The sequence below is a fragment of the Gadus morhua genome, chromosome 15, assembly GCF_902167405.1.
Source record: "Gadus morhua chromosome 15, gadMor3.0, whole genome shotgun sequence".
Taxonomy (NCBI): domain Eukaryota; kingdom Metazoa; phylum Chordata; class Actinopteri; order Gadiformes; family Gadidae; genus Gadus; species Gadus morhua.
This window is the reverse complement of record NC_044062.1, coordinates 8,472,359-8,486,118: the sequence shown is the minus strand read 5'-3', so window position 1 is coordinate 8,486,118 and position 13,760 is coordinate 8,472,359. Positions and strand designations below refer to the sequence as shown.

Sequence of the window (13,760 nt, the reverse complement as noted above, 5' to 3'; positions counted from 1 at the left end):
GTGTGTGTGTGTGTGTGTGTGTGTGTGTGTGTGTGTGTGTGTGTGTGTGTGTGTGTGTGCGTGTGTGCGTGTGTGTGTGTGTCCAACGTTTTCTGCTTTTTGCTTTCTTTACTTTTTTGATATTTTGTACATAATTTCACACGTATACAGAGATTAAAAACGCCTCGAGTGTTTGTTTGTTTTCTTTTCGTTTGTCCCTCACGCTCCGCGTTTGAGGCCGTCTGAGGAGCAGGAGGGCGAGGAACGCACGGAGGAAGCCCATTGGATGATTTGGATGATCACCATCAGTGTGTCTCTCCCCCGGCCTCTGACTGAGCGCGCACCCTCCCACGTTCCCAACGGTCAGCGGTGGTGGCGCCAAGATGCTAAGCTAAGGCCAAAGCTACGAGCTGCGCCGCAGTGTTGTTGGGACGTGAAAGACGTTTTCCGTCGCCATGGTGACCAGCACGGTTTCGTGCCCCTTCGACCCGAGGGCTTTTACTGGTGTTGGCGGAGCCCCCCCCCCCCACAGACACACCCCTCCTCCTCCGTTGAGCTCGCGGTCTTCTGTCTCCATCGCTGTCCCAGGACACGTTGCCCTGGCAACACCTTCCCACCGCCACCGTTACTGGTGCCCACAGCCTCGTGGGGGGGGGGGGGGAGAAAGGAGGGACTTAGTAGAGAAATGTACTGTGATATTTTTGTATTCCTCAAGTGTAGCTTAATTGAAGAAAAAAAAAAAGGCTAAAAAAACAACATAAGAAAGACGTTATATATAAATATATATAAACTGTGCAGTTTTGCAGGAAGTTGTGATTTAGAGTTAAAAAAAAAAGAGTGGATGAAAGCAATACTAAAAATGTAGAGTTTACTTAATAAAGACGATTTAAAACACTTTCTGTGTGCTGGTGTCCATTCCTGGGGAGATATTAAAAGGCTGTTTGTCTTTCCTTAGTAAGAGGCTGCCCTAGGAGGAGTGTGAATGGTCATAACTATACTCTGGAAGCACTTCTCTTTATGATATTTTGTTATAAAATGACCGTTAAGGGTTTGTAGCAGTGAAGGGTGTGTCCTCCCCTCTCCCCGCCTTCTCCACCTCCTCCCGTCTCCTCCCTCTGCAGTACGTGACAACAAGGTTGAGTCGGGCAGGAACTTGTCCTGATTAAAGGTCATTAGTTGTGGGTGGGGGGAGAAGGGGGTGCCATGCAGCTGTCCTCTCTGTACAGCTTTGGGATGGAAATGGACTCAACTCATTCCAGCCCTTAATAACGTTAACACCTGTAGGTTGAATGCGTTGCCACCAGAGGGCGCCCAGCTATCATTCATCGAGGTCATTACTGACTCCATTGTTTACTTGTTATTTCAAATCACTGCTGGACGACTACATACATTGTCATCACGTTGCATTACGGGAGGAAAAATCGAAATAGTTTGCGTTGTCTGGACATTATACGTCCGTTTGTGTTTGTATGCACAGATACCAACTGCAGCAATCGATATTCCCTACCATAGTAGGACTGTTCTACAATAGAGGAGACAGACTGGTTAACGAAGTACACTTCATCAGCTGAATGGGTCTGTCCCTCTTGGGACGGTGGTGATGCTAAAATTAGCCATTATGATATACTGCCAAATGTGTTAATTAAAGTACATTTTATTAGAAAGAATACGGATTGTTGGATGCATTGAGTTCATGAAATGTTTCAAGGACAACGATTCTTAATGTATCGGTCAGAGAGAGAGAGAGAGAGAGAGAGAGAGAGGGAGAGGGAGAGAGGACAACAGGAATAAACCAGAGGCTTTACTTTAATACTTAAACATGTGGTTCATAAATTAAGTTAAGGGACGGACCAGACTGGTTTTGCTCGCTCCGGGGGATTCAGACCAGACGCGTCGATCGCAGATCACGAAGATGGCGGATCGGTGAGCGATGCGCTGAACTTCACTTTCTTCTCCCCGCCTCACCGAGCCCTCCGCCGCTTCCACTCCACCCGGGACTAACTTCTCCTCATCGGTACGTGGACTCTTTATTCCTATGCTTGTTACCCCTCCACCTCCGCGAACGGGAATTCAACTTAAACATGTTTCCGTCCTGGTAGTACCGTAAGGGCTAACGTAGCGGCTACCTGCTAGCGGAGTTAGCCCAGACTTCACTCCGGGCTCCTCCGTGCGGACCCCGCCGCTCCGTCCGCGGTCCTTCGACGGCCTAGTGAGTACGACCCCGGACCGACCCACCGATACGGGGACAGACACCGGGGACCAGGGGGATGGTGGGTGAGGTCTTTTGTTTCTGGTGGCTGAGTACTGGGTCCTGGGTCTAGTTGTTTAGCAGCTCTCTATTAGCCCCCGCTAACCCCCTACTGGACCGGGGGTCCGCTGACATTCTGAGCTGGGGGACCGAGAAGCGGGGACCGAGCCGGGGGACAGGGGAGCGGGAACCTGATAGGGGACCGATATGCGGGGACCGAGCGGGTACCGAGTCGAGGACCGACAGGAGACCGAGATGCGGGGACCGAGCGGGGGGGACCGAGCGGGGGGGACCGAGCCGGGGACTCGAGAGGGGAGAAACTCTGGCATGTGAAGCCTGGTTTGTGGACTTGGAGGAGACTTGTGTGGGACTGTTATGGTCCTTGATGACGTTCACATCACCGCACATCACTCTGGATTGCACCGGGAGTCTCCTTGCAGACATCCCGAGCGTTGTGTGCGATGTGGCACGGTCTGGTGGTCCGATGGAGACCCCCAGCCTTTGTGTTATTGTTCTTGTGTCCGATTCAGGGGTCAGGTCTGATCCAGAGGGGTCGGGTCTGATCCAGAGGGGTCTGGTCTGATCCAAAGTAAACGTGCAATCTGGGATTCACTAACAAGAGTATGACATGTAACAATATTCGGCTGTGGTGTGTGTGATGGCACGTAGACTACCAGCCGCAACTCTCTGCCTGTGTGTGTGATCGATACTTTGATCTGATCAGTCGATCAGTGGTGCATCCCACAGCGTCATTAACTAATAGATCCTAATTGATTTTCCTTCCGCGGAACAGTGTGGTCTCTGGAAATGGTGAAGCTAAGCTAATGGGAATCGACGTCCCGATGTGTTTCGTCCCATGCCATCCAACCGAGTGTCGGTTAACCTGAACAATACATCATAGGACTGCTTCGTGTTTAACTCTTTGTGTGCCAGGACATAGTTCACATAATGTATGTACCGGTCAAAATCCGCTGAGCAGTCCACGGCCCCAAATAGATAATCAACCCGTCTTGTAATGTGTAAATATGATGCATCAGTTTATGCGCCCCGCTGTGATGTGTGAGGGCGGGGTTGTCTCCGGTTTAATTTATGATTATTGGGTTGGAAGCGTTCGATGCCCGTCGGCGTTCTGCACTCCATTATTAAAATATACAACATTAAGAAACGATCTGTCAAAACTGTGGATTCTTATAGTCATCCCGAGTCCTGAAGTCCTCCTCCTCGGGATGTTAATCTTTATGGAGCTGGCCTGTGTGTGGTTCCTCCTGGACAAAGCGATACAGGTTGACTGACAGCTGGGCTGGGCTGGGGGCGGAACGTGAGACCTGTTCCACAACGCTGGGGTTTTACTTGGCTGGGGGCGACGTGTTGCGTGAGCATTTACATAAGTCAAATATGTTGTTTTACAGATGAAAAGATTTGAGTCAACTCCGTTCAGGTCGGGTGACAACTCCTCTTGCTCTGAGGCACTTGGGTAGTAAGCCACGCCAACACCTGCCTGCAGCCACGACTTAAGAATCTCCCTTTAAAGAACCGCTTCACCGCTTCGTAGTGTAGTCTGTTTTATAAGCGTCCGTCATTGTCTGGTGCAGCCCTGACCAACCGTCTTCAACTTCAAAGGTTGAAACTTTTAATAAGAAATGTTGTATGGAGGTAATTCTATATTTCTTTGGGAGAATTGCCCTTGAGGTGGTGTAATTCGTTATTTTTCCGTTTGCTTGTAGCCACCAGATAAAATGTGTGTTCGTAGTTCATTGTAAAGGGGATTTTTTAATGAAATCCCCCAAGAATGGAATTAAATTACAATTTAATTGTACAGAAATAGGTCCTGCACGTCATGCGACTTGTAGGCCTACTCTTTATTATGGTTGGTTAATCACATAGCCTATGGTGTGTGCCGTGCAAAGCAGGAAAATATGGACGTCATGGTTTGTGCTAATTTACATGATTGAATTCAGGTAAAATATATAATCTCCTACATCTCCTACAAATTTTGAAACAGCCTTGAACCAATACTTTTCTGAAAACATCTGAGATTGTGTGCCAATAATCTTTAACGATGAAGTCTGATGGACTGGAACAGAAAGTGTGTGTGTGTGTGTGTGTGTGTGTGTGTGTGTGTGTGTGTGTGTGTGTGTGTGTGTGTGTGTGTGTGTGTGTGTGTGTGTGTGTGTGTGTGTGTGTGTGTGTGTGTGTGTGTGTGTGTGAAGGGATGAGGTTCTGACAGCCGTCTCTGCATCTTGATGCTGGATCGAGTTTCGAGTGGTCACAGGGTTCCGGACGCAAGCCCTGAAGACACGGCCCCATCTGAAACCCAGCAGCCAATTAGCAGTGAGCCAGTGCCATGTCCCGGTTCCTCCTTTTACTGATGGCTGCGATAACCACTTATAATTAAGAGTCAGGCCACGGGGGAGTGGTCTTTGTGTGTGTGTGTGGGGGGGTGCTGAGCCTTCTAAGCTGGAGTCTTCACAAGTTGAAGTGCTTGACCTGTCTCTTGTAACAGTAAATGCAATGGCTGGCCTGAGGTGAGGCAACCAGGAGAATAACAGGAGAACGCTGATAAGTCCCAAGCATTGTAGCAGGTAAAGCATGTGAAATAGGAACTCATCCTCTGCAAAAACCTGTGTCTGTGTGCACGATCTGTGCGCGGACGGCGCACGATCTGTGCGCGGACGGCGCACGATCTGTGCGCCGGCGGCGCACGGCGTGTGTGAAACACAAATCATCGGGCAAACATCATGAAATTAAGATTTAATGCAGACTTTTATTCAACAAGTGGTTGTTTGCAGTTTCAATCACCACACGCTTTTGAATCTGTTGCAGTTATTATATTGTAATGCTTGAACTCCGTACACTTTTACAGACGGTTCAGCTCATATGCACGAGGCTGCACCCCTTGACACTCTGGTTTCATTCCTAATGGCCGGTTCCTGCCAAATGTTGATTATCAGCCGTTGATTATCCGGTTAATATCTGATCTACCCCGGAGGCCTCGTAGCACCAGGCTGTCCGGCGGGGTCCTCCATGCCAGGCCGCAGAGGGCTGTTGTTCCAGGGAGAGCTGAGAGAGAGGGAGAGAGAGAGAGAGAGAGAGAGATGAGCGTTGAACCTCCTCCGGACCGGAACACGGAGCAGGATTTACAACACCGCCTGACATTTACTGGCTGGAAGTTGTCACTTTTAGGACAATCTTCCGGCTGGGAGTTAATCTCTCGTATAATGACAAGTTCTCTGTTTTTATGTTTTCTCATATCGTGTCGCAGCACGCGACATCCTCGTGGTTATCTGTGGCGGTGTTTCTAAAGCCTGTAAAGGAAGACGCCGTAAAGATGGGCGTTGTCGTGCGAGGAGCTGTCGATTACGGAGCAGCAGGGTTTACGATGGTTTCATCGTATTGCCGGTAGCTTAGCGTATCAAGTCACATAAATAATGGAATATATCTCCATCGTGGGTGTACACAAACCCAAAGAGAGATCCTGACGATTAACAAAGCGTTTGCTGATCGCCGGTTTGAAACCTGGTGTCTTCCCTACGCTATATCAACCCATTATCGCCTTAATCGGTCGCCATGTATCTCCTCATGTACATCCAAACGGCCGTGTTGTTTTAAAGCCTCGAATTAGCAGTCCTCGGAGCGAGCCGAGGGCTTTGGGCGCCGCCTTCTTTCAGCAGGTGGGCTGCTGGAGTGAATCCCAGCCCCCCCCCCCCCCGGCGCCATGGCTGCCCCCCCCGTAGAGACGGCTGTTAGTTTATCAGCAGCGAGGCAGAGGAGGAGCAGATGGTGCCTGCGGGCCCGGCCCTGCCTGTTGGGCTAAGGATGCGCTTGTTGGGGTAGTGGGGATAGACTCATTATGTACCTCTGTACCTGGTGGAGGGCTGTAGCCAGAGGCCAGCTGGCTGATGCTGCTGTAGTCGCACCCCTGAGACAGTAAACCGGGTCGCTGAAGAGTGTACTCGACTACTTTTTAGTTCTGTTGTCGTCTGCTGGGATCGACCACATGATGGGGGGCCAGGGTGGGGATACTTTTTTTTTTCTAAGCAGCACCCTTCTCCCCGACCTATGTTTCCCTCACCCCCATCTCTTCAATTTATCTCCCCCCCCCCATCCTCTCACCCATACCTTCCTCCCCCTTCTATTTCCTTCACCCCCCCTTTATTTCCCCCCCCATCTCCTCACCCTCATCTCCTTCCCTTTATTTTCACACCCCCAATCTCCCATGCCCATCTCTCCCACCAGCTATTTCCTCCCCACTCTGTCCTCACCGTTCCCCCCTAACCATCTATGTCCTCTCCCTATCTAGTCTCCCATCTCCTCCACCACCTGTTTCCTCCCTCATCTCCCCCATCAGCTATGTCCTCCCCACGCTATCCTCACCCAATCCCCCCCCCCCCCCCCCCCCCCAACCATATATGTCCTCTCCCTATCTACCTCCCATCTCCCCCTATCTTCTGAGGACAGGCCCATGTCCTCCAGGCCTCAGAGGCATCAATTAGCCCATTCCTGTCCTCCCCCATGGGAATGCCTCCTCCCGGTTCCTCCCCTCTGTCCCGTGCCCTCCCCCTCCCCTTCTTGTACTCCTAATCATAAGTAATGGCTGTATTAAAGGCCTCTGTGCAGGCCGGCTACACCTTTCCCATTTCAACTTTGTCGACTTTGCAAAATCTGAAGTCCTTGTGATTTGTAACGCCCTCTGTTTGTGTGTGTGTGTGTCTCTCTCTCTCTCTCGCACGCACACAAAGTCACAGGGCATCTATTAAAAGGTGCTGCAGGGTGTGTGTGTGTGTGTGTGAGGTTATTTGAATGGGTGTGTGTGAGGGTATGTGTGCGGCTGTGTTCCAAACCACTTGTTGAGACCTGCAGCCGCTCCGCCTGCACACAGAGCGCTGCGTCCAACCCCGCCGCCCTGCTCGGTGTTATTCGATGCGGTGCTGGGATTGAATGCGTCTGCATTTTCTCCTCTTTCCTAATGCTGGATCTCCTCCTTGAGCCGTTGTCCGTATCGACGTGTAGCTAAGTAGAGCGGAAAACAAGTGGACAGCAGCGGGCGATCCGGAGAAACTCCCACTGACTCCGCGCTCGGCTGCTGTGCTCTATTGAACGTCTGAATGTTCTCCCCTGGTTGGCGCTGGACGGCTTCCAGGTGGAGATGAAGCCGTCCACCAGTTGACCCCTCTGCCTCCTTCTCCCATATTCTAGTCAGGTCCCTAAGATGGAGCCACTACAGGTTCTGGGGCTGTTACGGTTGTTTTGTGTTAGGAGGGGATTGGACTTATTTTTAATTGTTTTTTTTTTTCCATAGCTGAACCTGCATGCCCTTCCACCTCCTCCCCTCGGCCTCCCCCTCTTTACCTCTTCCTCTTCCTCAACCGCCCCTCCCTGTGCCTCTCCCCCACCTCCTACCCTCTCCCCCACCTCCTCCCTGCCCCTGTCCACTTCCTCCTTCTCCCCTCCCTCCCCTCTCTGCTACCTCTCATTTAGCCTCTCCTTCCACCACCTCCTCTACCCCCTCTCCCTCCACCACCTCCCCTACCCCCTCTCCCTCCACCACCTCCCCTACCCCCTCTCCCTCCACCACCTCCTCTACCCCCTCTCCCTCCACCACCTCCTCTACCCCCTCTCCCTCCACCACCTCCCCTACCCCCACTCCCTCCACCCCCTCCCCTACCCCCCCTCCTCGCCTTTCTCTGCAATCGTGTATCATCAAGGTTGAGGCAGGCAGGAACCTGTCCTGATTAAAGGTCATTAAGTGTGTTTGTGCGTGTGTGGCTGCAGCACGTGTGTGTTGTGCGCGCTGTTTAGCACAAGGAGAATTAATTTGGTGTTTGCGTTCGCCCGGTCTCCTCTCCTCCGGTTCTTCGGTGCATTCTTGTGAACGGATGGCCGCCCCCAACCCCCCCACCCCCCCCCCCGCCTCTGATCCACTGGGACCCTCTGGAGTGGAGCCCGGCGCAGGCTAGCAGAGAAGAGGTGGTGGAGGAAGGAGGTGCAGCTGTGACAAAGGGAGCCGCTGGGACCGCAGACCCGCTGTATAATGTGTGGGGGCGTGTCAGAGCGCGCCGCTCCGCCGCTCGCCCTTCACCTCCTCTGACACGCCCCAACCCACGCAATCACTTAGATTGTATTAGTGGTATTTAGACAATTAGCATACCTAGGCAATTAGTTACTCTGACCCGAACAGTCCGTGTTTAATCAGTGTATAGGTGCACTGAATGTGAAATCGGATCGTGTTGGAATCAGCTTGCATTGAATGGAGTACATTAATTCATTTTATGAAAGGCATGTTCTTTGGAGGTATTTTTATGTCCCCGGCAATTTATTCCGAGCTAATAGCGCGGTCTGACATCTAACCATGTATCCACTCCCTGCCACTTAACGTGTGTGTGTGTGTGTGTGTGTGTGTGTGTGCGTGTGTGCGTGTGTGCGTGTGTGCGTGCGTGCGCGTGCGCGCGCGTGCGTGCGTGCGTGCGTGCGTGCGCGCGCGCGCATATTCATTCGGTTGCACGCTGCGAAGAGCACTCAAGCTGGCCGGGGAGTGTGCTTGAGAAGACGAAAGGTTTGATAGACTGCAGCCTTGATGCATGGCAACTGATTGGGAGTGTGTGGACTCAGAGTTCCACGGGAGCGAGAGACCTGCTGTTCATAATGGCCGGAAGGGGTAGGTGAGGGCGGTCTCTTGTGTTCTAGACTCTTGGTAATCATACCATAACTTGGTATGATTCCCCCCATGTTCACAGTGTACCGATGCACGATGCATTACGATATGTGATAAAATTCTCCTTTTGTTCATTGACTTCTGTCTAAAAGTAGAAACTCTTGGCTAGTCCCTCTGGATGAAGGCGTCTTCTGAGTGGAGGACTAAATAGTGAGTACCCACTGGTACTTTGCACATGTTGAACCCCCCGCACTAAAGAACATCATTTAATGCAAGAAATTCCTCCAGTCGTGTCCCAGGTGTCAATTTACCAGGGCTGACGGGTTTCTGACTACAGAGTTGGACCCGGGTAATAACTCCATATTATCGCATTTCTCCACCACCCACCGGGGAACGGCAGAGTCGTCTGCCACCGTCTCCCACACAGAAAGTAATTAAAGTCCAACAACGTATTGAAAGTTGGATGACATGAATGGGTCTTGTTGTGTTTTGATAGCCACCGAGGTCATTACCCCCAGGTGTTTTTGCACATGGATCAATGCGTGGCCGCCTGTTATCGCGGCTGCTGATGAGTTTAATTAACTCCATGAAGATAAAGTCCAGGGAACATAAAATGACATTAGGGTGTTGACTCGCCTATCTCTCCAAAGAGCATCCGGTTCTCGGTCGGCCCGACACCCCCGTCCCCCTCTCTCTCTCTCCCCTCGGGGGATGCTCTCCTGACGGGTTGGGCTTTAATGACGGTAGGGGTGACGGGCAGTAATATTAATAGTGTAATACTTGCGGAGGATTTAATCTATAATTCACGGGGTCGAGGCTGCTTTTTTGTCCATTTGATGGTATCAGATATTTGGGAATGTTAAACAACGTCTTGGGGGTTGAGGGAGTGGGTTGAGTATCGGCTGGAAAGGACCTGAAGTCTGTGTGGTTTCAATCTCCCAGGGGGCGATAACTGTAAATACAACAGACTCCTACGTTTATCGGTGCCCATGGGTTCCACAGTCCAAGAACCAGTGAGGTTTTGTTGTTACTATTCTATTTGTGTCATGTAGCCGTCAAGTCTCTCCAAAGCAACGTACATTCAATCCTGATCAAGAAGGAGCAGGTAGGGGTTGTTGTCGGGGCGCCTTGCTCAAGGAGGCCTGCAGTCAGTGGGTTGGAACATGGGGGATCAAACCCACAACCTCTCAGTAGTCCCAGTCTCTGTCACACACTCTCCTCTACGTTTCCCTGGCGCTGCTGCTGCTGTACGTTTGACCGTTCCTGCCGTCCCCGGGCGGGCGCCAGGTCACTCTTTCTCTGCAGCTGCTTGCTGCCGCTCCCCCAGGCTTTGGTTGGAGAGCGTTGGGTCTAATCTCGACACCCAGGTGTCCTCCTGTCCCCCAGTAGCGGGCCACTGCAGCCAGCTGCCCTCGCTGCAGCCAGCCAGCCAGCCAGCCAGCCAGCCAGCCAGCCAGCGGGCCAAGCCCCCCGCAGACCTCCCTCCGGCCGTCCTTCACAAACTCCACTCTCCTCCTCTTCCACCATCCAAGGGCCTCATGCTGTGCCCGAGATAAAAAAAAAAGACAAGAGCGACACGCTGACTAAAGAAGGACATGAGAGTTGAAACGGTTTCCCGAGTTGCTGCCGTGGTGGCGGTGGAGTCGCTCCGCTGCTCTGCCTCTCTGCAGAGTTGCTCGCTCTTATCTCGTCGAGCACATCAGTGCACCGCAAACGGTGTTGGCTGTGTGCATGTGCCTGGAGTACACACTGGAGGAGAGATGGCAGATAACTGGGACCATGATAGTCCAGTGGTTAGGGTGTTTGGGAGTACCGGCCACAAGGGTGGCGGTTCAATCCCTGATTTCTGCAGCTTAACCTGCTTAACGAGTCCTCGACTAGCACAGTAGTTGAGATTAATAATAAACGGTAGTTCATGAGTTCACCCTACGAATAGACTTTATTTCTGTATTCCACTGTTGGCAGACGTTCCGTGTTTCGATGCCGTCGTTAATGCGTAATTCTCTCCTCCTAATAGACTTCAGTGGAGACGGTGGCAGCCAAACAGAACCCACTGTGGTTTAATTAAACACGCCGAGGTGACGCCAACCAGACATTTCATCTCATCTCAGTTTATTTGTTTGAGCAGATATTTTTAGAGACGGTAGCAGAAACCAAACGGTTTGTGCGTTGAAATGCTCTAATTTATGCGGCTCCTCTGTAAGTAGCTTATCAGCACGGTGCTGTGACTCACCCGGGGAAGAGTTGAGCTGTCTGCAGGGGGCCAAGCGGGCACTACTGCTGGTGCTGCTGTCCTCTGCCAGCACAATGGACGCCACGTTCACGGCATGAAATCCAATTTCCCCCACGCTCGCCATACGCACACAGGCGTTTTCTTTACATTGGTGCACCGAGGAACCTGGCTTCAGGCCAAGTGCTCTATCTCGCTCTCGCTCTGTCTCGCTCGCTCGCTCTCTCTCTGTCTCTGTTTCTCACTTTCTGTCTCTTTCTTTCTTTGTCTCTCTGCCTGTCTCTGTCTCTCTGTCTCTCTGTCTAACCTGTCCGTCTCATTTTCTGTGTCTCTCTTTCTCATACACACGTACACACACACTTTTTATGACAGCCGCGATAGCATTTTCCTTTTGCTGCCAACAGTCCTCCTCCTCCTCTTGCTGGCTCCTTTCCCATGATGCATCAGCCATCTGGTGACCCGGAAGTGGAACCAAAAGGTTCTAGTTCCACGGCTGCTGATGCCAAGTAGCAGGCGTGACGTTTCCCTCCAGATGCTTGACTGGGTCCACTCGATGGTCAGTGTTTCCCACACATTGACGAGACTATGGCGCCCCGCCATAGTCTAATTTCGGCCGCCATAGTCTCTGCGTGCACATGAATTATTATTATTATACTTTTTTTTTTTTTTTTTGCTCAGACGAAGTTCGTGTCGCTCTCATTGGGATTGGATTACCCCCCCCCCCCGTCAACAATCGCTCCATACCACCCCCCCCCCCGTCAACAATCGCTCCATACCACACCCCCCCCCCCCCCCCCCCCCCCATAGTCTCCAAAATTTTTGTGGGAAACACTGATGGTACTACAGGTGCCTGTAGTGTAAGGATATTACCCGGGCCCTCATTGACTGGCCATAGAGAGAGAGCTGTAGCATAGCACAAAGCAGAGTTTGCTTTTATTATGAACCACTAATTAATGCAGGATTGCGCTCAGGCGAGTTCACAACATCACTCTGGGCTCTGGTTAGTGTTACTGGTTACCTCAAATGAGTTATTGAAATCATACTGCTTATTGTCTCTCTCTTGGTGCAGATGTCTCTTTCCCTCCCTCCCTCTTCCTCTCTCTCCGTCTCGGTCTCTCTCTCTTTCTCTCTACCTTCCTCCCCTGTCTCTTTTTCTCTCCCTCCCTCTGTCTTTCTCTCTTTATTTGTTTCTGTCTTTATCTCTCTGTATCTCTCTCTTTCTCTCCCTCTGTCTCTCTGTCTTGCTCTCCCTCTCTCTCTCTGTCTCCCTGTAAATGTCTGTCTCTCTCTTTCTTCCACTCTTTCCCAGCTTCCAGATCGAAGAGTTTACAGCAGCGCGTGTTCAAGCCTGCTTTCCTGCTTATCATCCATTATGACTCAATTATCATACAGCTTCCAAGCAGCACCTATTACTATTTTAATAGGGAATCATTCCTGATTTGTAAACACTGTGCCAATTTAACGCAGCTTTAATCACGCACACGCGAGGCAGCATTGTTGCCCATTCGGTCATGAGAACACGGTACATTGTGTTCCTTTCGTTAGCAATTAGCCGAACAATTATTATTATCGGCCGGTTCCGAACACCCATGTTGGTAGCTTTGTTCGAGTGTGCGAGCCTTAAGCTAGAATAACATTCCTGGAGTTGTTTACGAGTCGTTGTTATAGTGGCTTGGAGGCTCAGAGGCCTTTTAAATCCGAAGCTAGCCGTAGCATCAACCCGCGGCGCACCGCAGCTCGCTAACGATCGGCGCTAAAGTTTGTGGGTGTGTCACCATTGTGAGCCCCTCCCCTCTCCTCTCGCAGCAGTGAGTGAATATGAGTGAATGTGAGTGAAATTAATTATTAAAATATAATTATCGCCTTTTTATCGGCTACTTGAGACGATCGACGATGGAATCCATCTATCGTCGATAATCGATAGAATTGACTATCGGCCCATCCCTAACACAGACAGACAGACAGACAGACACTGTAAAGGTACATTTTTAGATGTCCACTATTGAAGTGCTAAAATCTCAACAATGAAAGGTGATCGTTTCAACATCTTGGCCTAACCTTCTTTACACATTTCTGTGCTTTTATGTGTACCTGTTTTTATTTAATCTCCTGCGGAACAACATTCTTAATCCTTTATTCATAGCGCAGCGTTGTTTACCCCTTTAGAGATGCAGCATGAGTCACCGCCCGTATGTAGGGCTAGCTTTCAGCGAGCTAATCCTGCTAGCGGCTACGCCTTAACGCAACAACCAGGGACCTGTTCCAGAAAGCTGGGTTTCCAAGGTAGCCCAGATGGAGTGAGGAAATGGAGTGAAATCGGTCGAGGTACCATGACAACGGCAAACCTGAGCGTGGACGGAGCAGGTGAGCTGTGGAGCGGACCTTCCTGCGCCTGCGGCGGTGGCTTCTGCCACTTCTGTCACTCTGGCTTCCTGTTCCCATAATAACCCTGTTCCTGGACCCGCTCCCAGATCACTATGGCAGGCTGTGCTGTCATCAAAGACCCTTTAACGGCTATAATTAGTGGTATAACTTATTCATTTTAGCATTATTAAACGGAGGAGTATTGAGGGCAGGTTTACAGCTTCAACACCATGGATTAAAGTGGGTTTGTCCATGATGGGTGTAGTCTAGGATTTATTTGCAGTAAG

General features: G+C 50.9%; 1 protein-coding gene across 2 annotated transcripts in view; it reads left to right on the top strand.

Moving 5' to 3' along the window:
* Nucleotides 1-1,846: 1,846 nt before the first annotated feature.
* ndst2a (N-deacetylase/N-sulfotransferase (heparan glucosaminyl) 2a) overlaps nucleotides 1,847-13,760 on the top strand; it is a 77,714-nt gene continuing 65,800 nt past the window's right edge. The window contains exons 1-2 of one of the 2 annotated variants that reach the window (XM_030379655.1): nucleotides 1,850-1,993; nucleotides 2,079-2,188. The gene's annotated coding sequence lies outside the window, so the exon portion shown is untranslated. Of the gene's footprint in view, nucleotides 1,994-2,078; nucleotides 2,189-13,760 lie in introns of both variants that reach the window. The other variant, XM_030379654.1, reaches the window with a different exon arrangement.